The 26,578-nt window shown below is 39.7% G+C and overlaps 1 protein-coding gene and 1 pseudogene across 4 annotated transcripts in view; one reads left to right on the top strand and one right to left on the bottom strand.

Moving 5' to 3' along the window:
- Positions 1–26,578, bottom strand: part of NAV3 (neuron navigator 3) — an 883,898-nt gene that overhangs the window by 668,656 nt on the left and 188,664 nt on the right. The gene's annotated exons all lie outside the window — the stretch shown is intronic.
- On the top strand, positions 15,882–16,694 carry LOC133041399 (small ribosomal subunit protein eS6-like; annotated as a pseudogene).

The following is a 26,578-nucleotide window of genomic DNA, read 5'->3' as shown; positions in this document are numbered from 1 at the left end:
ATGATACAAAATATACTAAAGCCATAGTCCAGCTTAATCTTATTATTTTCAAAGTGCTTTACTTCATTCCCCTCTGACCTCATCATTACCCCTCTTTCTTTCATTAATAATAACTTTAATATGACTTTTCAAAATAAAAATTCCCACTAAAGTAAGTCTTAGCAAAGCAATGGTGACATGCATTTATATGGGTATTAGGAGCAAAATTATTAATTTAACCATGTTCACAGACTTCTCTTTTTCTCTAATCAAAGATAATTATGTGATTCAGTTTCTTATTGCTGCTCAGAACTCATTAATGAATCATAAAACCGTAACTGGAAGTTTTAAATAGAGAACAGAGGAGAATAGAGGGGTGGAGAAGGGTGGAGTGGAGCAGAATGGAACGGAGTAAAATAGAAATGTCAGAGTCCAATACATTATTTTCTGATACTTTCCACTCATTTTATATGTTCAAGAAAGTTTGAAAGCCACAAATTTGATTATCTCTTACCACTTAAACAGGAATAACTCTTTCCTAAATTAACTGAAAAAGATAGAAAGGGGAATATTATTTATAAAAGACAGATGGTGAAAAAGGAATTTGAAGAATTAATCTGAAGAGAGAAGAGCTGTGAGTTAGAAAAGGGAATTTAAAAAACTACTGATAGCGAGCCACATATTTAGGTTATTTTTATGTCTGTTAAAGGTCAGAGCAAATAAAGAATATATTTTTAATAATTTTGGACTATAAACTTTGCCTCTTTCATCTCATTCTGCTCTGATGTTAAGAAATGAACTTCTAGGTTATTAAGAACTACGCAATATATTCATACTTACAAATATATGCTAATTTATATAAACAGGTATTTATTACGATGGGAAAAGATTTAACAACACTCTATGGGAAGGGAGTTCATCTTTTCAACAGATGACAGTAGTTTACAGTTAAAAGCATAAACTCTGGAATCAAGCAGATTTCAGTTAATCTGACTTCTACTTCCAGTTACATATTTTCCCAGGTAGACTGGCAACATGTCTCAACCTGTATAAGACTCAGTTTTCTTCAGAAAATCCATAGGTTGCTTTGAAGATCAAATAGTAAAAGGCATATTAAAAGAGTACAATAGCCTAGAATCCAGCACATAGTATCAGTAAATAGAAGCTATTTTTATTTAAAATTATTTTATAAGCCTTAAAAGTATTTTAAAGCAAATAATCCAAAGATATAATCCATTTTAATCAAGAGAAAGTGAGTGGATATCTTAGAATATGTTGCTCCTATAAGCAATCAGACAAGGACCAGGATCATTCAATGATTCAATCTTGATTACTAGTTCACATGGCTTCCCTCGTGGCTCAGATGATAGAGAACCCACCTGCAATGCAGCAGACCTGGGTTTGACCCCTGGGTTGGGAAGATCCCCTGGAGAAGGGAAAGGCTACCCACTCCAGAATTCCGGCCTTGAGAATTCTAGGGACTTATAGTCCATGGGGTCACAAAGAGTCAAACATGACTGAGCAACTTTCACTCACCAGTTCACGTAACTACTATATTCATCATTTTTTTAAATTGATAGATGACAAGCAAAAAACCCAGACTGTTCTATGTGTTCCAACTTCCAATAATGAAAGGTAATTATAACTGAAATCAGCTCTATAACAGTCCACTGCCAGCACAGAAAATCTGTGTGCATCAACCAGGTAAAATTATAAGACATCAAGACATATACAGGAATAGGATATTGAAAACTCAGTTATACCTTAGGCTCTTTACATAACCTTGATTAAACTACAGTCGCTCAGACTCTTTGCGACCCCATGGACTATATAGTCCATGAAATCCTCCAGGCCAGAATACTGGAGGGAGTAGCCCTTCCTTTCTCCAGGGCATCTTCCCAACCCAGGGATCGAACCCATGTCTCCCACATTGCAGACAGATTGTTTACCAGCTGAGCCACAAAGAAAGCCCAAGAATACTGGAATGGGTAGCCTATCCCTTCGCCAGCAGATCTTCCTGACCCAGGAATCGAATCAAGGTTTCCTGCATTGCAGGCAGATTCTTTACCAGCCAGCTACCAGGGAAGCCCCTTGATTAAACTACACCACAACTCTAAAAGGCAAGCAGGGTGGCATAAATGCCATGTTAAATATGAAGCAGTCAGGTAAAGAGGGAGATGGAAAGAGCTGATCAAGAAAGTCTAGGAAATCAATCGCAAATTAAAATACTGCAGTAACTCCTTTAAACTCATGCTCCTGTTGTAACGCAGCTGAAGTCCTCTTCAACCAGTTAGTTCACCTAGAAAATGTCACTATCCAAGAACCTCTAACACTTGCTTATGCGAGGGAATTACACACACGTCACAGAGGTTCCACTGTGACCTGCAATCCTCCAAAGCCTGCTGCAAAGGGGAGGCTTGATACATCTCTAGATTATCTAGCAAACTGCATATTCCACCAGTATCTGGTTCTAATGATAAATAATTCATAGATCTGATGACCAACAGTAAATCTGCTATAAAACTTGTACCGAGTCTGATGTCTTGACACATAGTAGGTCCTCAACAAGTAAGGCAAGACATCCAGAACAGTGAGATCTATTGTCCTAAGTAACAACCCCTATTTAATTCTCTCAGAGAACTTTTTTTCCACATTCTAAAATAAAAATTGCTTCTTCGATTATTAGAAAAAACTATAAACATTCATTGTCTGTGGACAAAGGTTTGTATTAAACATTGGAAGACATCCATTTAAAAGAGGTGATAGATAAAAAGGTCATGCACTTATAATAACAGGGGGAAAGGAAGAGAAGGGATAAAGGGAAAAACAAAATTAGATTCATTGGATTCCACTAAAGAATGTTAAGGCACCACTGTATTTCTCCAAAAATTAATGAATAAAGAGAGAAAATAAAATTTATGCCACTATTCCTATTTAAATTTGATTTCACAGTAAATATAAGGCAGGTTGATAGAGGGAAATCTTACCTAATAAGTGCAAACAGAATGAAATGATTGGACTGCCACCATTTTATAATATTTAATAAATAACTGATTTGTGCAATCAGTAGCCATTAATGAATAGTAAAACCAGTAAGTGCAAAATTGATGGGGAAGTTCAGACTGTCACCTCTCAGCATCTGGACCCAATTTAAATATTTGCTAAAACTGAAACAACCACACACTGTTTACAAGTGATACGATGATACATGAAAATACACAGCACCCCTTATGAATTATTCTTGCAAAAATATATGTAAATCTCACTATTTCTATCAACTTCCAGTCTGCAGGGAACATGTAGAATAGGGCAATGAGCTAAATACCTGGACAAAGGAGCAGTCAGAAAAATCTAAATTCCAAAACCTGGGACTTTCTACAGGACAACTAACCAATTGTTCTACAAAATAATTGAATGGGAGATAGAGAAGAGAGGAAAAGATGAAGACTAGGATAGGGGAAATTAAGAAGGGATGAAGGGAGGAAGGAGAGGTGGAGGAATGGAGAGAAAAGGAGGGAGGAAGGAGAGAGGGAGGGGAAGATGGAAGAAGTTGGTTCTTAGATCCCCAAAACCCAAGAGACTTCAAAGAGATTTAAAGAACACAACCACAAACAAGGTATGGCTCTTGTCTAGAAACTGATTCGCAGAAACAATTGCTTAAAACACACACACACACATTTTTTAGAGAAGTAAATGTGAATTTGATATGAACTGAGAATAACCTTAAGTAAGTAGTGCTCATTTTATCTGAAGTGATAATTAAATTGTATTTAGTGGCCTACTGATGATGGAATGACAGCTTCAAGTGCTATAGAGCTCTAAGCTAGCTACAGGAGATGAAGACAGGAACCTACAGGGGAGGAACCACATTTATTCTACTCTCTGCTGTGCCTCCAGGGCCTAACACGGCAACCACACAGCTCACTCAAGGTTTATTGAGTGACTGTACCTAGGATAGTCTAAGAGCATGTCTCAGAATCTTGCCTGGGAACTTTAACAAGTAGGATACAGCAAATAACAGAATGCTTTTGAGAACATGCAAATGGTTTAAAGTGGCTGGAATTTTATGCACACTTGGAAGAAAAATGAAAGATGTAGCTGAAGTAGCAAGGAGGCAGCAAATCACAACTATATTCCATATGTGACACTACGGGCTTTGTGTTTTACCCTCTTGATAGAGGGCAGTCACTGAAAAGGTTTGACTATACATACATCAGAATGAGGTTTTAAGAAGTTCACTCTAGAAGAGTTTTTCTACGCCTGCTCTGTTGACATTGTGGCCGCGTAATTCTTTGTTGTCTTGTCAAAGCAGAATCCTTAGCAGCATCGTTAGTCCCTTCCATACAGATGCCAGTACAACCCACATGTGACAACCAGTTAATATCTGCAGACACTGATAAATTTCACCTGGAGGCGGAGAGGAACACTTCCTCCAGGGAAGAACCACTGCACTGTAAGTTTTGTGAATCAGAAGGTGAAACTCAAGACGGGGAGATAGATCAGAAGGCTACTCTACAAAGAAAATAAGAGCAAGAACTAAAGCAGTAGTGTGGGGAATGAAGGGAAAAAATATATTTGCATTCCACCGGGGAGGTAAACACAGCATCCCATTATGAGTAGTGAATGAGGCTTAACAGTGGGCAAAGAAAATGCCCAACTACCTTGACTGAGCAACTGGATGGTGGGGCTAGTCACTCAAACAAGGACTAAAGGTGAGTACCTAATCACTCTCCAGGGCGTAACATGGTGAACAACACAGCAAAAACAATACCTTTCTTCTCCTGAAACTGATCTTCCAGGAGAGGTAGGCAAGTCATCAAACGCAGGAATAACCTGACTTCTGAGAGTGATAATTGCTCTACAAGGGGCGATGCTTGTGAAAATGTTTAAGGAATCGGAAGCTGGACATGGAAAGATTTCTTAGTATCACATAGTTGGTTCCATCACACAGGCTTAGAATTGGGAGACCTGATCTCCGATGACAATTCTATTACTTGGCTATGTTACTTAGAAATATTGGTCAGCCAGTTTAAGTCTCATTACCCCCAACTATGCCATGAGGACAATGAGTATTGCATAGGCTGTCATGAGTTTTAAACAAGAAAGAATATAATTTGTGTGTGCATATCTGTGTGCCCATACATGTGTGTGAGTGTGTGTGTAATCTCAGGACAATGTCTGGCACGAATAAGCACTCAATAATAACCATTATCATGCAATCATTCAGCTGTGTCGGGGGAGGGAGAGCACTGGTGCTTAATAGCTTTTCTCAGAGCCACTCAGCACTTCAGCTTTTCACGCTTTATGCCTTCAGCCAACAAGTTTTCATCACGTGCACACTCTGTGGTTGATACCATTCTAAGAGCCAGGGGCCAAGCAGTGAGCAAGACAGACAAGGTTCCCGGCTCCAGCACCAAAGCTATTCCTGGCAGCTTCATCCTTCTCAGCAGCTGGGTCTTTCCACCAGCAGCTGGGCACCTCCTCGATTGAAAATCAGGGAAATTCCCACCATGACTTTGTACCAGTCCATTTCAAGGGCAGTATGTAGCAGCTAAAAAGCTTCAGCAGGGTCGGAGGGTATTTAGATTAGGTGGCTGTTTATCCCTTGCCAATCTACGATGATATTAAGCTGAAAGTTGTTTGAGAGAATAATTGGCTTGGTTCTAAAGAAAGCAATTCCAGCCAACAATGGCAGCCAAGCGGGAACCTTGCTTAAACTGCATCTTGGGTCCAGTTGTGCTCTAAATGATGGTGCTCAGATCTCCTAAGTGGGAGCAATAGGAGAACGGCTGAGAATAAAGAACAAGTTAAAGCTGCAGACGTTCTTGACTGGATGGGTTCCAGGGGCTGGAGGGGTTGCTAACTGCCATCCTACACTGACTTCTGAGAGAGTGCTAGGTAAGGATCCAAGTCAGTGGTTCTCAACCTTGGTCATACTGTAGACTCACTTGGACAAATCCTAAAAGTAGGCAGGGCTGGGCCTTACCCTCATTTAATTGGATTGGGTGGGGCCTGGGTGTTAGTGTTTTAAAAGTTCTCCAGGTGATTCTAGAGTTTGTCACCTCTTTTGAGATCCGCCTGTAATACGGGAGACCTGAGTTCAATCCCTGGGTTGGGAAGATCCCCTGGAGAAGGGAAAGGCTACCCACTCCAGTATTCTGGCCTGGAGAATTCCATGGACTCCATTCCATGGGGTCACAAAGAGTCGGACACGACTGAGTAACTTTCACTTTCACTTTGAGAACCATCAATCAGAGCAAATAATAGTCAGTGTGTGATTTCAACAGAAACATTTGCAACAAGGGGAAGGTAGAAGAAATTAAAAGAAAAACTGTAAGTTATATTTTATCCACTCCTCTCTGGGTCATCCTCCAGTTATCATTACTTCTTTTAATCCCAAGTCTCCAAAGAAGAATAGTGGTTATTATTGAACTAACAATCAAGTTAACAATAATTCATATTAAACTAGTAACTATTTTTAAGAAGCTGTATTTTTTTATATATAGTTTAAATAAACACAAAGAAAAAGATGAATCCACTTTTTTTAATTGCTGAAAATAACTTTAGCCCTCAAAATTTATCTTCTTGATCTCTATCATCTTCCTTTCACACTTTATTAAACTGAATGCCAGGTTCTAATTTAAAATAAAATAGGAACTCTGTTTTAGAGGACAGTTGTACCCAAAAGCAGTCAATTAAGAATATACTATAATCTTATAATAAATGATTGAGAAATCTGGATTGATAGAATTCCTTGAAAACGGAAATTTAAAAAATTTTAAATGAAACAAAAAATACAATTTCAGAGGCACTATTTTTCTGACAAAATTGCATGAAAACATTACAAGATATGGTTCACTTCATTTCTAGTGATTCACATCATTTGCATTATATTTCAGCAAGTAACCACCCATTGTGATATTTGATGTCAGGTGTAGGATAAGACGGCTTCATTAAGCACAGGAGATGTTTGAATGGAGACTACTTTTTGAGGTAAATATCAATAAACAGTTTCATGTTATAGCAATTACTTGCCCTACTCAACTTTTTAAATAGATAATAAGGACTCTCTATGGTAAAATATCATACAGCAGAATAAACTGACTAGTCACTAAACCCATAGGTGACCAAATTAGTCAAATATTCAAATGACATAAAATGTGATCTTACACACCAAATAGCCATCAGCCCTAACAACAACTGATACCAAGGTCCAATATTATTTTGAAAGCAATTATTGATCTTAAAATAAAATAGAATACATAAGATACAAAGGCTTTTGTCTAAGCTAGAAACAATATTATATCCCAAGTGCTGCCAAATAGTATTAAATACTTATAATGTGTTAATATAATGCTTTCCATAGTGTTTTACTGCCATATAATGTAAAAATATTATTATCCCACTTTATAGATGAGGAAAATGAGGTTCAAAAATGCTAAGTGACACATCCAAGGATGCTTGGTTAGAAAAGGTAGAGATGAAATACAGAGTCAAATCTTGGCTCCAAATGTAAAGATTTTGGTGTTCTAAATTGTCCTTCCATGACTTCTAAAGAATATTTGTAAGTGTTTTAGCAAAAAGGCCAGAGAATTACCTTTCTTTATTACTTCTATGGGATGGGAACATCATTCTTTCTAACTTATGGGGCCAGAAAAATTTTATTTTTATTTTATTTTCCAGGAGGAAGAAGTGGTCACATATGTCACAAAAATGACTGAATTTGCTAAGAAACACTATTTCTAAGTAATTCCCGTTGCTCTTCAGTCATGTCTGTCCATTCAAATCAATACCACAAGGAGCTAACTCTACCACAGCACCCAAAGGAGCTTCATCATCATCAAATCTGTATTTCAGCTCCTTTCTAAAGTCTGCGTAGACAGAAGCTTACAATTATTCAAGTAACTCCCCAAACCCCAGAATACTCACCTAAGTAATGACCTTTACACATCATTCATGGGACAGTTTACATCAGTGGATGATAATTCCTACACATCATTCACACTAGGAATTATCATCTACTGATGCAAAGTACTCCAGGCCTGGCATGAAATAGGTACATCTTCATTAAGCTAAGTTGCTATTCTCCTCATGAAGTGCTTTTGTGTATGAGGTGTCAATTCACATGTGTGTGAACATTGGACTAATCTAACCTTCCTTTATGCTAGAAACTCATGAGGGCAGCACTGTACCTTTTTCTCCATACTTATACACCCAGAACAGAGCATGCTGCCTGGCATACAGTTGGCCCTTATCCTGTCATGAGACTTTATATACAGTCCTTAGAATAATGGAAGACTTTCAAGCATACAGCAAGCACCCCAAGTGTTTACTGTCATTGTTGGTTTTCAATCAACGAATCACTGACAACCTTGTCACAACCTGATGTAGCAGATAAGGAAGCTTCTACACTCTATACTTTTACCAGATTTTTTAACTTAGAGAAATAACATAAGTTGACCAAAAATACTTGGCAGGAATCTATTTTGCAAAGCCATATCATAAAGATTAAATGAATCCAAGTAAGATCTGATTAAAGGAAGGAAGATATATCTATCTTGGCAGTTCCTGAAATATGAATCAAATCAGAAGGACCAGAAGGAGCAGACAAGCCCGCTCCCCTGAGTGTGTCTCAATCCTGACTAGCATCCAAATCCTTTATTCAGCACGGCAGACTACATTTTTCAAAGATGGTGGCAACAATATCTCCCTTCCCACATGCTCATCTCCAATGGGACTCACCCACTTCTCAAGTCCTAAGATCACCCCTGAAGGGTCAAATCAAATCCTCCTTCCCTTGACTCTGGGATTTCCTTAGTGATGTTTATTGACCAATAGAATATGGCAAAACTGCAGTCACGAGACCAAGAAAGATAGAGAAGGAATCCTACAGCTTTAATTTGGGCTTTCTGGAACCACCTAGCTGGAGACAGACATCTCACAGAACTATGCAAGATCATTAATAAGCTATCAGTAATGTGGTAGTAAGTTTGAGAATGGTTTATTACACAGCAATAGGTAATTTGAAAATTCAGGAAAAACACAAGATCCCTAATGTATATGTAAGGTACTGAGCTAGCTTGTACTGTGTGTCACAAAATTGTTTGGGGTAAGGATGGAATTCAGAATTAGTTTAAGTATTAACTGAAAGTATCTGACAGCCCCAGGTAATCGCATCCTCACATTCTGTCCTCCAGCAACTTAATACATACGTTGCTTACTTTCATGTGATGACTCTATAAACTATCTGTACGCTAGGCCTGGAAAGCTCAGCCCATCCCACCTCTTTCATTTAGCTGATCACTACCCAATCTCAGACTTCTTAATTCTTCTTTCTAACACTCATAACACCCTGTACTTCTCTGTTGCAATATTGTTCAGAATTCTAATTAATGAATTATTTGTGTGATTATTAGCTTACTACGCATCTCAAACAATGCACTCGGAAAAATAAGCCCATGTGCTTGTTCATTACTACATTCCTAAGACATTCTAACATGACACATAGTCCAGAAAAATGTTTTGTGTCCAATTAAAGTATAGATGAGATGTTACACTGAGTGGCCTTGAGTGGGAAAAAGAGGTCTTCCCTCAAATCTGAGGCTTCCTAATTTTGTTCTTGTCAAAGGTAACAACTGCAGTGTCAAAGGAGCTCTGAAAGTTCTAGCAAGATGATGGGGGTGGTTCTGGTAGGTAAGTCTTCAGGCAGTAAAGTGTGGCTGAGTGACGATGACTCGGGAACACAGCCAATATCATCAACTCCCAAGTGACCCCATTACAAACTGCCTGAAGACTTCAAATATCCAGCTCAGCAACACAAAGGGCAAAGTGCAGTCTTTGAAATCAGATGACTTGGACAGATATAGTCACAGACTAGTTCCTCAAATTACTAGTTGTGTCGTATTGGGCAATTTTCTTCTCTGAGTCTCATTTTCATAATATATGAACAATAGAAATAATGTATTTTCATGAAATTATTATGCAAATAAAATAAAATAATGGGTGGACAATGAATGCATTCTTGAGATGCAGTAACTCTAGATTACTGAATGAAGTCAGTTTCCCCTCTTTTGGAACATGTAACCACCATTCTGTACTGTATCCTCATAAAGAGCACACACAATCCGCCATGAAAATAAAAGTTAAAACTTGCGTAAGTGTAAGAATATAGAGCACTGATGACTGAATGTGGATCTACAGAACTGCCAGTCACTTATTAAAATGTAAGAAAACGTCTGTAAAGCCCCATTTAAGATGTAGGTTTACTGACATAGAACCCGGCTAGCAAGAGGCTCCCCTCCACAATATTTTCAAGACACACCACCTTTTGCCTATGCATTTTCAGACTGAACCCAGGATTATGCTTCATGTTTGCAACTGCAATTTAGAGAAGCAGTCTATATTCTAGAGGAGAAAGAAATAATACTTTATACTTCACACTGCCTACACATCTGAGGAAAAAGAATAACAGCCTGTCAGCGTTGCAGAACCTGGAATTGACACGTACACTAAGAAGCTAAGTCATCTTCATCTTCCTTCTCTTCCTACCAGTTGGCATGATCACATGAGAAAAATGCAAACGAGGCAGATACAGGAAGTATCAGAAGAAGAAAGTGTACCCCTTTGACTGGAGCATTACTCCTTCTGGAGGAAAAAGCTCTCCAAGCTCATCAAAATGTTGCTCTACACTCACAGCTCTTGTCACTCAATATTCCGTATTTCTGACTGTTTACAATGCGTCATCGACCTAGTGTTTTATTTTTTTTTTTTATTTTTTTTTTTAAATTTTTATTATTATTATTATTTTTTTTCCAGTGGGTTTTGCCATACATTGATATGAAGAATACATCTGAAAAGTGTTACGGTAAGAACATTTAAAACCGAGTAAGAACAGTTAACATACAAATTTCTCAAGAGAGATCAGAAACCATTTAGAGTAAAGGAAGAGAGATCCTAGAAAAATGACATAAAACCATCCTGTAATTGAAGAGCGAATTCAGCACTCAACTAAATTTTGGGGTGGATTTTATCGCTCTCTTTGTGCAAGCAAGCTCATTTGAGAGGCAGATTTTGCTGGCATTAAATCCTGGGACGAATGTATTCTGTGAGTCCTTATGTGCAAAGGAGATATTAGAAATAGGACAGAAACTATCATTTGCATATGGAATGGCCAAACAATCTTCTTAATATGCAAGTGTGCATGCTTAGTTGCTTCAGTAATGCCTGACTCTTTGCAACCCTATGGACTGTAGCCCTCCAGACTCCTCTGTCCATAGGATTGTCCAGGCAAGAATACTGGAGTGGGTTGTCATTTCCTCCTCCAGGAGAGTCCTCCTCCTGCATTTCCTGCAGCTCCAGGGGATCGTCCCGACCCAGGGATCAAACCCACCTCTCTTACATCTCCTGCATTGGCCAGTGGACTCATCACCACTAGTGCCACCTGGAGCCCCAGTTTCTTAATACGGAATGGTGAAACTATCATCTTAGAGCCATTTCTTATACAAAATCCTTGATGATCACTTAGAACATAATAGCAAATAATTTCATGAAGCTTAAATAATATGTTGCTTTCTGAAGGTACCTCCTGATGAAAAATTTGGGGAAAGCAATGATATATTCTTATTAGGTACTTTAGATCCATGGTTCCAAGATGTTAGGAATTTCTAATGGGTAAAATCAGGGGCCAGGGGAGAAAAAAACACCAGGACAGGGGGTTGCCATGTGTTATTTTTGTCAGATAAAGATAACTTTATGTTTGTCATTGCAATAACCTCAAAAAGAAAGGCTATTTTACATGGCAAAATGATATAAGTTAAAGGACTAGTCCTTTAGTAAATTTTATAAAATGCATAAGATCACCCCATACATTTTTTTTTAAAGATCACCTCATACCTTTAATGTCCTCTTTTTTTCGCTATTTGCCACCACCAGTGAAAGCTTTGCCACAGAATAGTATCAGAATACAGACATTTGGGAATGACCCCCTGAGACAATCTTCCTAAAATGAAGAGTCAGCCTCACAGGTAAGTGGTCCTTGCAGTCTCACAGGGCCCAGGACTCAGAAGGGCCTCTCACGTGGCAGGGTTAAGACTCTGTGGTCATTACCTTGAGCTTCTCAAAAATACAAAATGCCTACTGTTATTAGTTTGCCTTGGGCATCCCCAAGGGTTTCCCAGGTGGCTCAGTGATAAAGAAAACTGTCTTCCAATGCAAGAGATGCAGGAGATGCAGGTTCGATCCCTGGGTCAGGAAGATCCCTTGGAGAAGGAAATAGCAACCGACTCCAGTGTTCCTGCGTAAGAAACCCTGTAGACAAAGGAGTCTGGTGGGCTCCAGTCCATGGGGTCACAAAGAGTTGGATGTGACTTAGTGACTCAGCATGCACAAACACATCCCCAAATTATGTAGCCAGTCCTGCCTAAGATATTGTGAGCATCTTGTATATTTTAAAGTAACGTGCCCAGCAGTCAATTCACTATTTCATTTCAAGTGAGTGCCCAAAGGACAAACATAATACTGACCATTGAAAGGAGAATGAAAGCCTTCAGAAACATGAGAGGAAAGGGACAAGCAGACATCGCACAGTGGAAACTGTGGCATCTAACGCCACCCAGATCAAAGGTTAGTTCTGCTCTCAACAGGTTGCAGAGATGCCTTGGGAGAAAAAGCTAACATTTTTCTGAAGGAATAAAAGTCTGAATTGTTCAAGTGATAAGACCAGTACTAAGCTGAGACTGCATAGTTCTGTATCGGGGAACATGCGAAAAAATGTTGCATTGAGCCAGGGAAATGTAAATATCTTTTGTTCTCATTCTCTAGCACACAACACTATTCTTGAAGGGCCTGCCAGAATGAATGAGCCCCAAAAGAGATACTCAAATTGTCTTCCCAGCTGTGCCTCTAAGAATTATTATTTAATCGCATCCATGTGAATTTGAACAATTTATGCCCAAAACCAGCCCCAACACAGTTGAAGAGCAAATGTTTTTTCCTGACAATAATTAGCCTAAATATGATACGACTTTGGAGCAAAATCAATAGGTAATTAGACCAGTTGTGTCTGACCCTTAAGAGGTGTACCACCAAGGAAGGGGTCTTCCTTTATGTCCCTAAACCTCACTTTGCTCTATCTAGCGGTGGTAACTATGTGGACATGCTAATATAATGGCTAAGAGCAGGCACTCGAGAGTAATCCTGGCCCTGCCACTTACCAATTATATAATTTTTGTCAAGTCATTTTATCTCTGTGTCTCAGGAGTGCCGACTCATTAGTTTTGAACACAAAAAGATCTATTGGTTGGGTAGCCCACTGTAACTCTTACTGACTCCACTGTACTGGGAGTGCATGTCAACATCACCTTTGTTCCAAGGCTACAGGGAGACCATCTGACTTACTCGGATCTTGCACTGTCAGCCCTACTACAGATGTCAAATAACACACCCGTATCTTTCCCCCAGTTTCTCCTTCTCCAGCATCCAAATGCAAGAACACACATGCACTGAGGCCCGCACACGTCAGTCAGCCCCACATGCATCCGCTCTGATGAAGCAGCGTGTCCCCACTGGGCCTGGGCTGACACTCGGGTGTGTGCGGCATGTGGTGGATTTCAGCTCATATGTTTATAGATAGAGATTCCTATTCTCTTGGATTCAGGCCATGTTGCATTGAAATTACCCATGCCTGTCTCCCACTGGCGTGTAAACTCCTTGGGGACAGGACAGTGGCCCTTTCACGGGCTTTGTTCCACCAGCTCTCATCACGCAGCACACCTACCTCACATGGACTGCAGTTTAAATGTCTAAGTGACTAGTCAAATGCTCAGTCCAAAGCACATTCTCAAGAGCTAACAGGGCTCTTAAATTATACCTACCTTGTCTTCTCCCCCAAGTAAGTTTCAAGCCATTAATTTTTGTGTTGAAGTATTTCGCTTGATACTTAACTCTGTGAACATTGTTAGTATGTTATATGGGATTCCAAGGTGGCTCAGTGGTAAAGAATCCAACAGCAATAAAATGAACATCACAAGAAAGTGAGCCACACAAATGTTTCAGTCTCCCAGTGCAGAGAAAAGTCAATGTTCACACTATATTGTGGGTCTTCCCTAGTAGCTCTGACAATAAAGCATCTGCCTGCAATGCAGGAGACCTGGGTCTGATCCCTAAGTTGGATAGATCCCCTGGAGAAGTAAATGGCAACCCACTCCAGAATTCTTGCCTGGAAAATTCCATGGACAGAGGAGCCTCGTGGCCTACAGTCCATGGGGTCACAAAGAGTCAAACACGACTGAGCAACTAACACACACACACTATACTGTAGTCTATTAAGCAATAGCATTATGTCTAAATAAACAATGTGCATAACTGAATTTAAATATACTTTATTGTTAAAAACCAACCATCATCTGAGCCTTCGGCAAGCTGTGGTATTCTTGCTGCTGGAGGATCTTGCCTCAGTGATGATGGCTGCTGACTGAGCAAGGTGGTGATTGCTAAAGGTTGGGGTGGCTATGGCAGTTTCTTAAAGTATTGTCTTAAAATAAGACAACAGTCAAGTCTGCCAGACTGATTGACTCTTCTTCCACTTGAACACTTAAAGGCCAATGTAGGGTTATTAACTGGTCTAATTTCAATCCTGTTGTGTCTTAGGGAGTAAGGTAGTCTGAGGAAAGGTAGAGAGGTAGGGAATGGCCCGTCAGTAGAGCAGTCAGAACACACACCACCGATCAATTCAGTATGCTGTCTCATATAAATGTGATTCGTGGTACCCCGAAACAATTACAATAATTACATTGAAGATCACTGAGTGCAGATCCCCAAAACAAATATAAAAGTAATTTAAAACTTTGAAATATTTTGAGAATGAACAAAATATGACAGAGACACAAAGTGAGCAAATGCCGTTGCAGAAACAGGACCAGTAGACTTGCTTGATCCAAGGTTGCCACAAACCTTCCGTTTTTCAAAAACACAGAATCTGCATATCTATGAAGCACAATAAAGCAAAAGCACAGTAAAACAAGCTATTTTCTTGATAAATAACTGCTGGATGAACGAGTGAATAAGTGATTGAGGACCTTGCAATCTGTTCCATCATCTCCTATCCCATTCCTTGCAGATGTGGCTAAGAATTTATAACAAGCCAGCAATTCTAAATTCAGAAAGACCAAAGCACACAGACAGACCTGGAGGAAAGGCATGCTGAACTCCAGACTTTATGCACATCTCCACCCTTGCAGGCAAGTGCCATTTGTTTTGCAATAACTCCGTAGAGTAACCAAGCCAAGAGAATTCCTCCAGGGCTTATGAAAAATTAAAAGATTCAGCTTCTAAGGTGCAGTTATAAAGGGACCTTCTGGTCTGTAACATGGAGTTAAAAATCTCTGGCACCCCATCATCTTCATTTAAAAGTTCAACTGAACAAATCTTCTATCTGATATATTTCAACTCTAATAAATTACTATGAGTTTATGAAGTCCTAATAAATGAAGACATCACATACTCATGGATAAGAATCACAAAGGAACTATGTAAAAATATGTTAATGGTTTCTAATTCTCTCGGTTTTCAATTGCTTTCCCCCCAGCTTTCAAAAAGTACCAAGTTCCTCAAAATTAAGCTTTGGTTATATAGTGCTTCTCAAATAGCAGTCACTTCAGAATCACCCGGAGGACTGGCTGAACATACATGATGCTTTCCTGGCTGCCCAATGGTTAAGATTTTGCCTTCCAAAGCTGGGGGTGTGAGTTTCATCCCTGGTCGGGGGGCTAAGATCCCACATGCCTCACAGCCGAAAAACCAGAACATAAACAGCGGAAGCAATATTGTAACAAATTCAGTGAAGACTTTAAAAATGGTCCACATCAAAAAAAAAAAAAAGTAGCTCTTTTTCGTGGCACCTCGGAGGCTGTCGGCCACTTCAGAATGAAGCTGAACATCTCTTTCCTGGCCACTGGCTGCCAGAAGCTCACTGAAGTGGATGATGAACGAAAATTTCGTACCTTCTACGAGAAGCATATCGCCACAGAAGTTGCTGCTGACGCTCTGGGTGAAGAATGGAAGGGTTATGTGGTCCGAATCAGTGGCGGGAACGATAAGCAGGGTTTTCCCAGGAAGCAGGGTGTCTTGACCCATGGCCGAGTTCGCCTGCTGCTGAGTAAGGGACATTCCTGTTACAGACCAAGGAGGACTGGAGAGAGAAGGCGCAAATCTGTCCGGGGTTGCATTGTGGATGCCAATCTGAGTGTTCTCAACTTGGTCATCATGAAAAAAGGGGAGAAGGATATTCCTGGACTGACTGATACTGCAGTGGCTCGTCGCCTGAGTCCCAAAAGAGCTAGCAGAATCTGCAAACTTTTCAATCTCTCTAAAGATGATGATGTCCGCCAGTATGTTGTGCGGAAAACCCCTAAACAAAGAAGGTAAGAAACCTAGGAATAAAGTACCCAAGATTCAGCGTCTCGTGACTCCACAAGTTCTGCAACACAATCGCCAGCATATTGCTCTGAAGAAACAGCTTCTAAGAAAAACAAAGAAGAGGCTGCAGAATACGCTAAACTTTTGGTCAAGAGAAGGAAGGAGGCCAAAGAAAAACGGCAGGAACAGATTGCCAAGAGATGGAAGCTGTCCTCTCTGAGAGCTTCTACTTCTAAGTCTGAGTCCAGTCAAAAATGAGATGTTCTAAGAGTAACAAATAAATAAGATCAGACATCAAAAAAAAAAAAAATTGAAAAAAAAAAAAAATACATGGCTGGGTTCCAGCATGTGTCTCTCATTCTGTAGATTTGGGGAGGCACCCGCATTTCTACAAGTTTTAAGGGTGCTGATGCTACTGGCCCAGGAAGGACCCTTCACAAAGCACTGGCATAAAGCAGAGGCAGTACTGAGGCCGCACAGCATAATGGTAAAGAGCACCAACTTAGGACCAGGCATGCAGGTGAGCATTAGAATTTCCCAACTGTATTAAATTTGGCAGATCAGTGGTAGTCTATCTTCCTGTGAATAACTTTTCCATGTTTGGAGGTATTCTAATGTACCCATTGTTGATGTTAAACTGCAGCCAGATCCCAGACATAGAACCTGTGCTTCATTCATCAGATGCACCCACTGAGCCATCAATTCACAGGCAAGCAACAAGTGGAAACAAGCTCTCTGGGCAGCTTCCGTATTGCTGGCGCTGGGAATGGCAGGCATTGGTAGGCACCCAGTTTCCTGAGGTCTCAGTGGAGGCAAGGTCAAGTTCCTGATGTGCAAGGGGCATCAATACAACAAGTTCAAGTTTCTAGCATTAATGGCTGGGTGTGTCAGCTTCCTCAACAGGCCAGCTAAGCAGCTTGACTTGAGTCAGTATCCCAGAAAATTAAGCCCTGAGTCCAAGTTCTAACTGCTCAAATGTTCTTTGGGTCACCCAATACCCTGTAGCTAACTCCTCTCTGCCAAATGCATTTTGAGGTTTATCTAAGAACTCAATAACATCCACATTCTATTACTGTGAACCAATAAATATCAACAAAGCCTCAATTTTCTTCACTGTAAAATGAAAATTACTACAAAATGGAGAGTGGGTCCAAAAAAATTTGCAAAGTGTGGATCAAATATATATTCTGAAAGACATTTTTAACTTCAAACACAATGTTTTGTCACAAAACTCTAATTTCATGACAATCATCTTAAAAAATATAGTAATGGGTAACTTTTCACAAACAAAAGATTTCTTTAACTGATGTCAGATAGCCAGGAAAAAAGAACTTATGTTGAAGTATTTTTTTTCTCTCATTTTTCCTCCTCTTAGGATTTTGGATATTTGCAAATGAAATATTCAATATATCACAATGAAAAACAGTGGTTAGCAAACTGCCTGGAAGAAAAAGAAAACAGTATGTGAGGTGATATTTCTAACACACAGACTTTCCCTAAGCTATGCCGATAAGAGAAACAGAGAAACCAAAATGTGCTTTTCTGCTTCGACTTTTTCCATAGCCCCAAGAAGACATCCTGGCAAAGCTGTCACATCTAATCTTATCTTACATTCCTCGATGCTGTTTACTAACCTCTTATTTATTTTTTCATTCAGCTGACAAGTTGACAAGCACAACTGCAATTTCTAGTGTTGACTGCATTTTCTTTTTCCTTCCAGTCTCTTCCAACCACATAGATGCTGTTGTCAGATAACCTCCCCACCTGAACCCGTGTGACTGATATCTGGCGCAAAGTAGCAGGCTGAACCATACATTCATCAACCATCTTCAGTCCCAGCCCATCTTGTCATGCAAAGGCTAAGTTCCTCGGGCCATGGCAGTTTCAATCAAGGCCCAGGACACACAGTTCAATTGTCACAGGCCTATATTTTAAGAACACCAAAGCTGGGAAAGACTTTGTACATTTCGCCACAATCACACACCAAGTACTGGCAAATATTGGAAACAGGATGTGACCTCAGATTTCCCTGACTCCAACAGTCCCAACTATTAACCATTTTATAACAGTTTTTTTTGTTTTTTTTTGCAAAGCATGTGAAATAGAAATTATGTTTATTCTGTATACCCCTTGAAAGCTTGACATTGAAATTGTTTTAGAATACAGTAAATATTTACTCAAATAGTAGTCACATTGGTTTAGTCACTCAGTCGTTGCCAACTCTTTGCAACCCCATGAACTGCAGCACGCAAGGCTTCCCTGTCCATCACCAAATTCCAGAAATTACTCAAACTCATGTCCATTGAGTTGGTGACGCCATCCAACCATTTCATCCTCTGTCGTCCCCTTCTCTTCCTGCCTTCAATCTTTCCCAGCATCAGGGTCTTTTCCAATGAGTCAGTTCTTCACATCAGGAGGCCAAAGTATTGGAGTTTCAGCTTCAGCATCAGTCCTTCCCAATGAATATTCAGGACTGATTTCTTTTAGGATGGACTGGTTGGATTTCCTTGCAGTCCAAGAGATTCTCAAGAGTTCTCTCCAACACCATAGTTCAAAAGCATCAAATCTTTGGTGCTCAGCTTTCTTTATAGTCCAACTCTCACATCCGTACATGACTACTGGAAAAACCATAGCCTTGACTAGATGGACCTTTGCTGGCTAAGTACTGTCTCTGCTTTTTAATAAGCTGCCTAGGGTGGTCATAGCTTTTCTTCCATGGAGCAAGTGTCTGTTCATTTCATGGCTGCAGTCACCATCTGCAGTGATTTTGGAGCCCCCAAAAATTAAGTTTCTCACTGTTCCCATTGTTTCTCCATCTATTTGCCATGAAGCGATGGGACCAGATGCCATGATCTTAGTTTTCTGAATGTCGAGTTTTAAGCCAGTTTTTTCCCTCTCCTCTTTCACTTTCATCAAGGGGCTCTTTAGTTCTTCTTCACTTTCTGCCATAAGGGTGATGTTGTCTGTGTATCTGAGGTTATTGATATTTCTCCCAGCAATCATGATTCTAGCTTGTGCTTTATCCAGCACAGCATTTTGTATGATGTACTCTGCATATAAGTTAAATAAAGAAAGTGAAAGAAAAGAAAGTGAAGTCGCTCAGTCGTGTCCGACTCTTTGCGACCCCATGGACTGTAGCCTACTAGGCTTCTGCGTCCATGGGATTTTCCAGGCAAGGGTACTGGAATGGGTTGCTATTTCCTTCTCCAGGGGATCTTCCTGACCCAGGAATTGAACCCAGGTTTCCTGCATTGCAGGCAGACGCTTTACCCTCTGAGCCACCAGGGAAACCCATAAGTTAAATAAGCAGAGTGACAATATACAGCCTTGACGTACTCCTTTTCAATTTGGAACCAGTCTGTTGTTCCATGTCCAGTTCTAACTGTTGCTTCCTGACCTGCATACAGATTTCTCAGGAGGCAGGTCAGGTGGTCTGGTATTCCCATCTCTTGAAGAATTTTCCATGGTTTGTTGTGATCCACATAGTGAAAGCCTTTGGAGTAGTCAAAAAAGCAGAAGTAGATGTAGTCACAAGGCCATCTATTAGAATCCCTGCTTTGACAAGTGGCTAATATCTTAATAACTGAGTCTTTAAAAATCCAAGTCTGAGGCAAATATTATGGACTGAGGCTTGAATGGAAGGGGCAACTCCAAGGCAACTAAGCCGAGGAGGAAGGGGAAAAGCAGATAAGGAGGGAAAGAAAACACAAGGTGGGGTTATTAAGAAGCTTACAAGAAAATAGCCAGTGGCTCAGATACATAGAGAGGAGGTCCTCAGAGAGGCCACATGGAACCGCAGCAGCTTGGGACAATCAGGAGAGAATTTTATCTACACACTGCTTCCTGTTGTATCTTCCTCATTGGTCAGAGTCAGCCTCCTGTCATGTAATCCTCTAATACTGTCTATTTTCTTTATGCCGCCCTCTACCTCACTAAAGGGACAGAAGCCAGGCCCTATGCACATTGGGACCACACTTCCCCTGAGACAGGAAGCTGTGAGAGGACTCCCAGAGGGAGTCTTGTCACCCTGGCCCTGAAGGCTGGCCTTGGGTGTGAACCACCATGGTTGGACCTTGCTCCAGAAGAGGAGTGAGGAGACGCAATGGCGGCAACGGTGTTGGGGCCAAACATCAGGCTAGTTAACAAGGACGGGGAGACACGGCTGGGTCTAGGACAGTGGGTTAGACAGAATTGCTTTTACTCCTTCCAAAGCTAAAGGTCTGTGATTCAAAATATTAACAGTGGGGTTCATGATCTGTGGAAGACTGAACAGTAAGTTAGCAGAAGTTTGAAATTTGAAACTCCCAAGAGCTCCTGTTATGCTTTCCACCATAGCACAGCTTCCTTAAAGCTCCCTTAGAATCCTCTTGAATCTTCAGAGTCCTTCAAACCACAGGGAGCAAACAAATACCTAGAAGGTCCAGACAGGTACCATGAACTAGTAGACCATGCCAGTTATTTGCATGTTGAACCACAACGAAACATCCTTTTTTTTTTTTTCTTAAGCATTTTGTCTTTTGTCTTGTTTCCAATTTTAATAGAGAAAAGAATTGAGAAATATTTCTTTAACATAAGAAAAATGATACAAGTGTGATGATAAATGAAAACTGACCATGGTAGGCTAGGACAAGCTCACACCATGCTGTCTGAGCATCTTCCCTATTCTGTGCTCAACGACTTCACCAGGTAACCTGTCATTGGCCATGGTGGGAAATCAAATGCTACAGGTCTAGGTTTTTTCACTGTCTGCAGAGCCAAGAAAACACTGACCAGCATAACATTGCACATGACCTCACTTTTAGATGACAGAAAGTCACGGGGCCTGTAGACTAGGGAACACATACACTCCTTTAAAGATGACAGTGAGATCGACTGAGTCCTAGAAAAATATCACCACATATGAAGATAGGCTCAGCATGGTTGACCTTCCAAATATTCCCAGAAGTGAAAAAGGCAAGTATTTAAGTTAAAACCTCTAATTGTTAAATGTCAGCTTACTTTCCCCACCCCCACTCAAACATCTCCCTAAAACAAACTGGGACTCTCTGTCTCAAGTTTGCAAACTTCAGTTTAAACCATGGATGATCTCAAAGGGCTGCATGCTACCCATCTTCAACTAAATAAACATCAATATAAAAGATCTGATTTGCATTTTTCTTTTCTTTTTCTTTTCTTGCATTTTTCTTTTCTTTTCTCAAAAAAGTAGCAAAAGATATTCCATGGATTTATCCCATAACAACTATCCCTTTATTTAACATAGCAGCAGCATCATTTGGTATTTATCTGGCTTCCAGAAATGCACTGACCTAACTAGGGGCACTGTGGAACTAAAATCTTACACCTCTTCTTCTAAATTCCTGTGTTGGGCAAACTTTATCTGTATTACTTTACAGAGTTCCAGATGACTTGCAGGCTGCCCATTTTAATATTAGCCTTTACTTGAGCAGGTTCCCAGTAGGATAATTGGTGATACATGAAATATTTTTTTTAATCCTGCTTTGTTATCCAAAAATGACAACAGGATAGAAAACAGAGGGGAAAACTCTTGTTTCCAAATCCTAATTTTGTTCTATTGGAAATGCCTTTGGTTCCAAGGATGGAGTGGCATCTGAGAATCTCACATAAGATCCACAGGTGCATCTACAGGACAGACACAGGAGGGCGGGTCCTCGCCTTGTGGCTGGAGCTGCAATGTGCCTAGTTCACCACTGTGTGCAACTCAGTTTAGCAGATTCTATGGTGAACTTTCTTCTGTTTTTTCTTTTAATTTGACAAGAATGAAAGACTGTCCTTTTTAAAAGTAAAAAGGACATGGAAGCAACTAAATACCCATCAACAGATAAAGAAGATATGGTACAAATATACAATGGAATATTACTCAGCTATCAAAAAGAATGAAATAATGCCATTTGCAGTAACATGGATGGACCTAGAGATTATCATACTAAGTGAAATAAAACAGAGAAAGATATATATATATATATACACATATACATATCACTAATATGTGGAATCTAAAAAAAAATGATACAAGTGAACTTATGTACAAAACAGAAACAGACTAACAGATAGAAAACACATTTATGGTTACCAAAGGGGAAAGGTGGAGGGAAGGGATAGATTAAGAGTTTCAGATTAACACACACACAATCCTGTATATAAAATAGGTCATCAACAAGGACACAGCACAGGGAACTCTACTCAGTATTGTGGAATAATTCTGTAATTTTCCATCTGGGAAAAGAATCTGAAAAAGAACAGATATATGCATATGCATAACTGAATCATTTCGCTGTATAGCTAAGACTAACACACACTGTAAATCAAATATACTTCACTACAACTGCACACATTTAAGGATACCATAGGAGGTTTTGAAAAGGTTACTACAGAAAGCTAATTAACATATCCATCTTCTCATATAACTTCTGTGTATGGGTGGGTGGTAAGTACCTGAAATCCACAATCAAGCAAATTGCCAATATTCAGCACAGTATTATTAACTATAGCCAACATGTTGTATATTATATCTCTAAATTTATTCATCCTACATAACTGGAATTTTGTACCCTTTGGTCATTCTCTCCCCATTTCCTCCACCTCCCCACTTCTGGCAACCACCATTCTACTCTCTGCTTCTATGTATTCAACTTACTTCAATTCCATATCTGAGAACATGCAGAATCTTTAACTATGTGTCTAGCTTATTTTACTCGGTATAATGACCTCCATGTTCATCCATGTTGTCCTAAATAGCAGGATTTCCTTTTTAAAGCTAAATAATATTCCAATATACTATACTGATGGTGGTGGTTTAGTCGCTAAGTTGTGTCCGACTCTTACAACCCCATGGATGGTAGCCTGCCAGGCTCCTCTGTCCATGGGATTTTCCAGGCAAGAATACTAGAGTAGGCTGCCATTTCCTCCTCCAGGGTATCTTCCCAACCCAGGAATAGAACACGGGTCTCCTGCATTGCAGGCAGATTCTTTACCAACTGAGCTATGAGGGAAGCAATATTATAATGATAATACATCTTATATACATTCATGTGTATATATAGTACATACGCACACATATATAGTGATATATATCACTACATAGTCACAATTTCTCTATTCAGTGACAGACATGGGTTTTCACATGTTGACTATTGGGAATAATGCCACAATATAAATAGGAGTGGTCTTCCCAGGGGGCATTAGTGCTAAACAACCTTCTTGCCGATGCAGGAGATGTAAGAGATGCAAGTTTGATCCCTGGATTGGGAAGATCCCCTGGAGAAGGGCATGGCAACCCACTGCAGTATTCTTGCCTGGAGATTCCCATAGGCGACTGGCGGCCTACAGTTCATAGCGTCACACAGGGTCGGACGTGACTGAAGCAATGATGCGTGCACACACACACACACACACGCAACTATGGGAGTGCAGTCATCCCTTCAAGATACCGGCTTCATGTCCTCTGGGCATATATTCAGAAGAGCTACAAAAAAGTGACTCTATCCCTAGAATTGACATTTATGGGCAGCCTATTCCTTTAGTTTCTGATTCTATTCTTTTTCTGAATTCTCTCTGCTTCCACAAAAGCCTCCTGGTGGGAAGTCTTGCTGTCAAGTGTTCCATATACATACCTAGTTCAGCGGAATTTCTCGAGAAGTACGGCTGAGGGAATCTGGAAGTCTCCCACTGCAGGGAGCAACATGGTGTTGAGTAGAGCACATAGGAAATGTGGACGCAACTGCTTGAGCAGGTGGATGTAGGGGAACCATTTCTCCAAATTCTATGCCAACCTTACAAAACTTGGTTTCATATAAATCTCAGTTCTCTTCAATACATACTATCTGCCAGTCCACAATGACTTTGGAGCTAATTTTCTAAATTTATATTTACCATTCACTTGCTCCCTAGACAGTAGAATTTGGTAAGATCTCTCAACTTTGTAATGTCAAGCAATGTGGTTGCGTATGTATGTGTGTGTACAGACACACACACAGAGTTCTGAAAAGTCTGCAAACATAGGAAAAGCTTACTTGAAAACAGTTTGTTAGTTACATTTTTAAAGATGATATCCTAAGTGCATTTTACCTCAACTCCAAGAAAACATTTTGGGTAAAGTGTCTCTAAGTTTAAAACAATGGGTGCAACTGTTAATATGCTACAGAGTGATGAAAAATGTGTACAGGGAAATGTAATATTACCTTTTCTAATGAACAGTTATTCAGACCTTGAGGACAATCAATATGTTTTCTCTCATTCATTGAAAGAAAAAAATGGATGAAGTGATCATACATTTTTTGTCTCAATTAGAAGGAAAAGGATGCTGCCCAAAATTAAATATTTTCAGTTCTTTTTCTACAGTGGGACACACAAAGACAATAATATGCTTAAAGCACTGCAAAATGGACACAATTGGCTTGGGTAAACAACATCCAAAATCTAGCATCATTACTATTTTTTTTCCTTAGGCTTGTGAGTAACCAGACACAGGCAGGAAGAAATAGGAGGCAATAAATAAAGCAAATGAGCTATTTCTCAAATGCAAAAATTTTGCCTCAAGTTGAAAGATTATATTGTTTATAGACACACGATACACTAAAACAGCAAAACCAATACTCTCTTAAAATATACCACATGCTGGGTAGAAAATATGTAATCTATTCAAGTATTGAGCAGAAAAATCTTTTCCCATAGCACACAACCACGTGTATGAGGAAGATTAATAAATATTACTTTGAGAAGGCTGCTAGAGAGAAAATTTCCTACTGGGAAATTTTATTATCCAGAGTAAGATACATTGATTACCAACTTTCATTAATCTTATTTATTAAGACTACTTTATATTCTACTCAGATTCTGTTTACCAAGGAAAATGGAAGGAAAGAAATTCTCACTGCACAGACTTAGACATTACAGACTGCATGAACAGTTTTTGCATTTTGTGGTTTAGATCACCATTTAAACATTATGCACATTACCAGGTGACATCAGGCTCTGTGACAAGGGTGGCAAGAAGAGTTTTTCTACTGCTCTGCCAGAGGACGGTTATTTCTGTGTATCAGGAAATCTAAACTTATTTACCTTTATTATGATTAACAGAAATGCACTTTGTTATAAAGCTCTTAAAATTTATGGACTTTATTGGCATACATTTTCTTTCTTGAAATACTAGCAGTAAAAACAACACAGCTTTACAATCCATCGCTGGGTATCATCAGTCAAATATGTAAATAGCAAGTAGGATGACTGATGTATCCATGTTATATTAGGCATTCAACAAGTCTTCATCTCCCAGAAAATGCTGAGTCTCTGGTCGAAGAGAGACTTGCAGCTGGAAGCAATATGTAAACAAATCAAAGAAATAACCCAAATCAAATCATCTCATAGTATACCTTAAACTTACACAATGTTTGTATGTCAACTATTTTGCAATAAAGCTGGAAAGAAAGAAAATGAAAGAACCCCAACGTTAATGATGTACCACTATAAAAATCAGTGGGTATAAATGTCTCTAGGAACTTCTGGATTTAAGAAGCCGGGAAGATTAATGCTGAAGATGGTTGTCACAGGTTATACATAAGAACATTCTTGTTGGGGTCTCAGCAGTGTCAAGGACTAGAGAAGAAACACATGCTCACAGTGCAGAAGGAAAAGTGAACCAAGGTTTTGCTGAGAACCTTCAGGACAGAGTTTCAGAAGCAAGTACCAGATCCCTGATGGATTATTTTATCAGAAGGAAGCAAACAAGTATTTGAGGGGCAGGGAGCAGGCAAGTGCAATACTGCTAGAGCTTTCGACAGTAGCCTTCCCTTCTGCCTGCCCCGAGAGAAAAGCACCCCTTTCACTTTCCTTTCCTGCAGGAACTCTCTGGATTCAGACTTCTCTGGTTGTACTCTATTACAGCACTATTTTCTACAAAATGAGAGCCCAAACTACTAAACTCCTAATAAATCAATACCCATATAGACCGTCCATCTGTCTAAGTATTGCCTTATTTCATATGTGGCTACCCACTTCCAAGATATCATTTACTTCACACACACACGCACACCATATAAAGAGAAAAGTCAGTAGGAGAGATACTGTGACGTATCATATTTATTAACCAACCCAATCCCCTTAATAATTATGCCCACCTTGAAGCTAAGTTCCTGTCCTTAACCCACATTCCACAAACTAATAATCCACA

The sequence above is a fragment of the Dama dama genome, chromosome 3 (genome assembly GCF_033118175.1).
Source record: "Dama dama isolate Ldn47 chromosome 3, ASM3311817v1, whole genome shotgun sequence".
NCBI lineage: Eukaryota > Metazoa > Chordata > Mammalia > Artiodactyla > Cervidae > Dama > Dama dama.
This window is presented reverse-complemented; position numbering and strand designations above follow the sequence as displayed.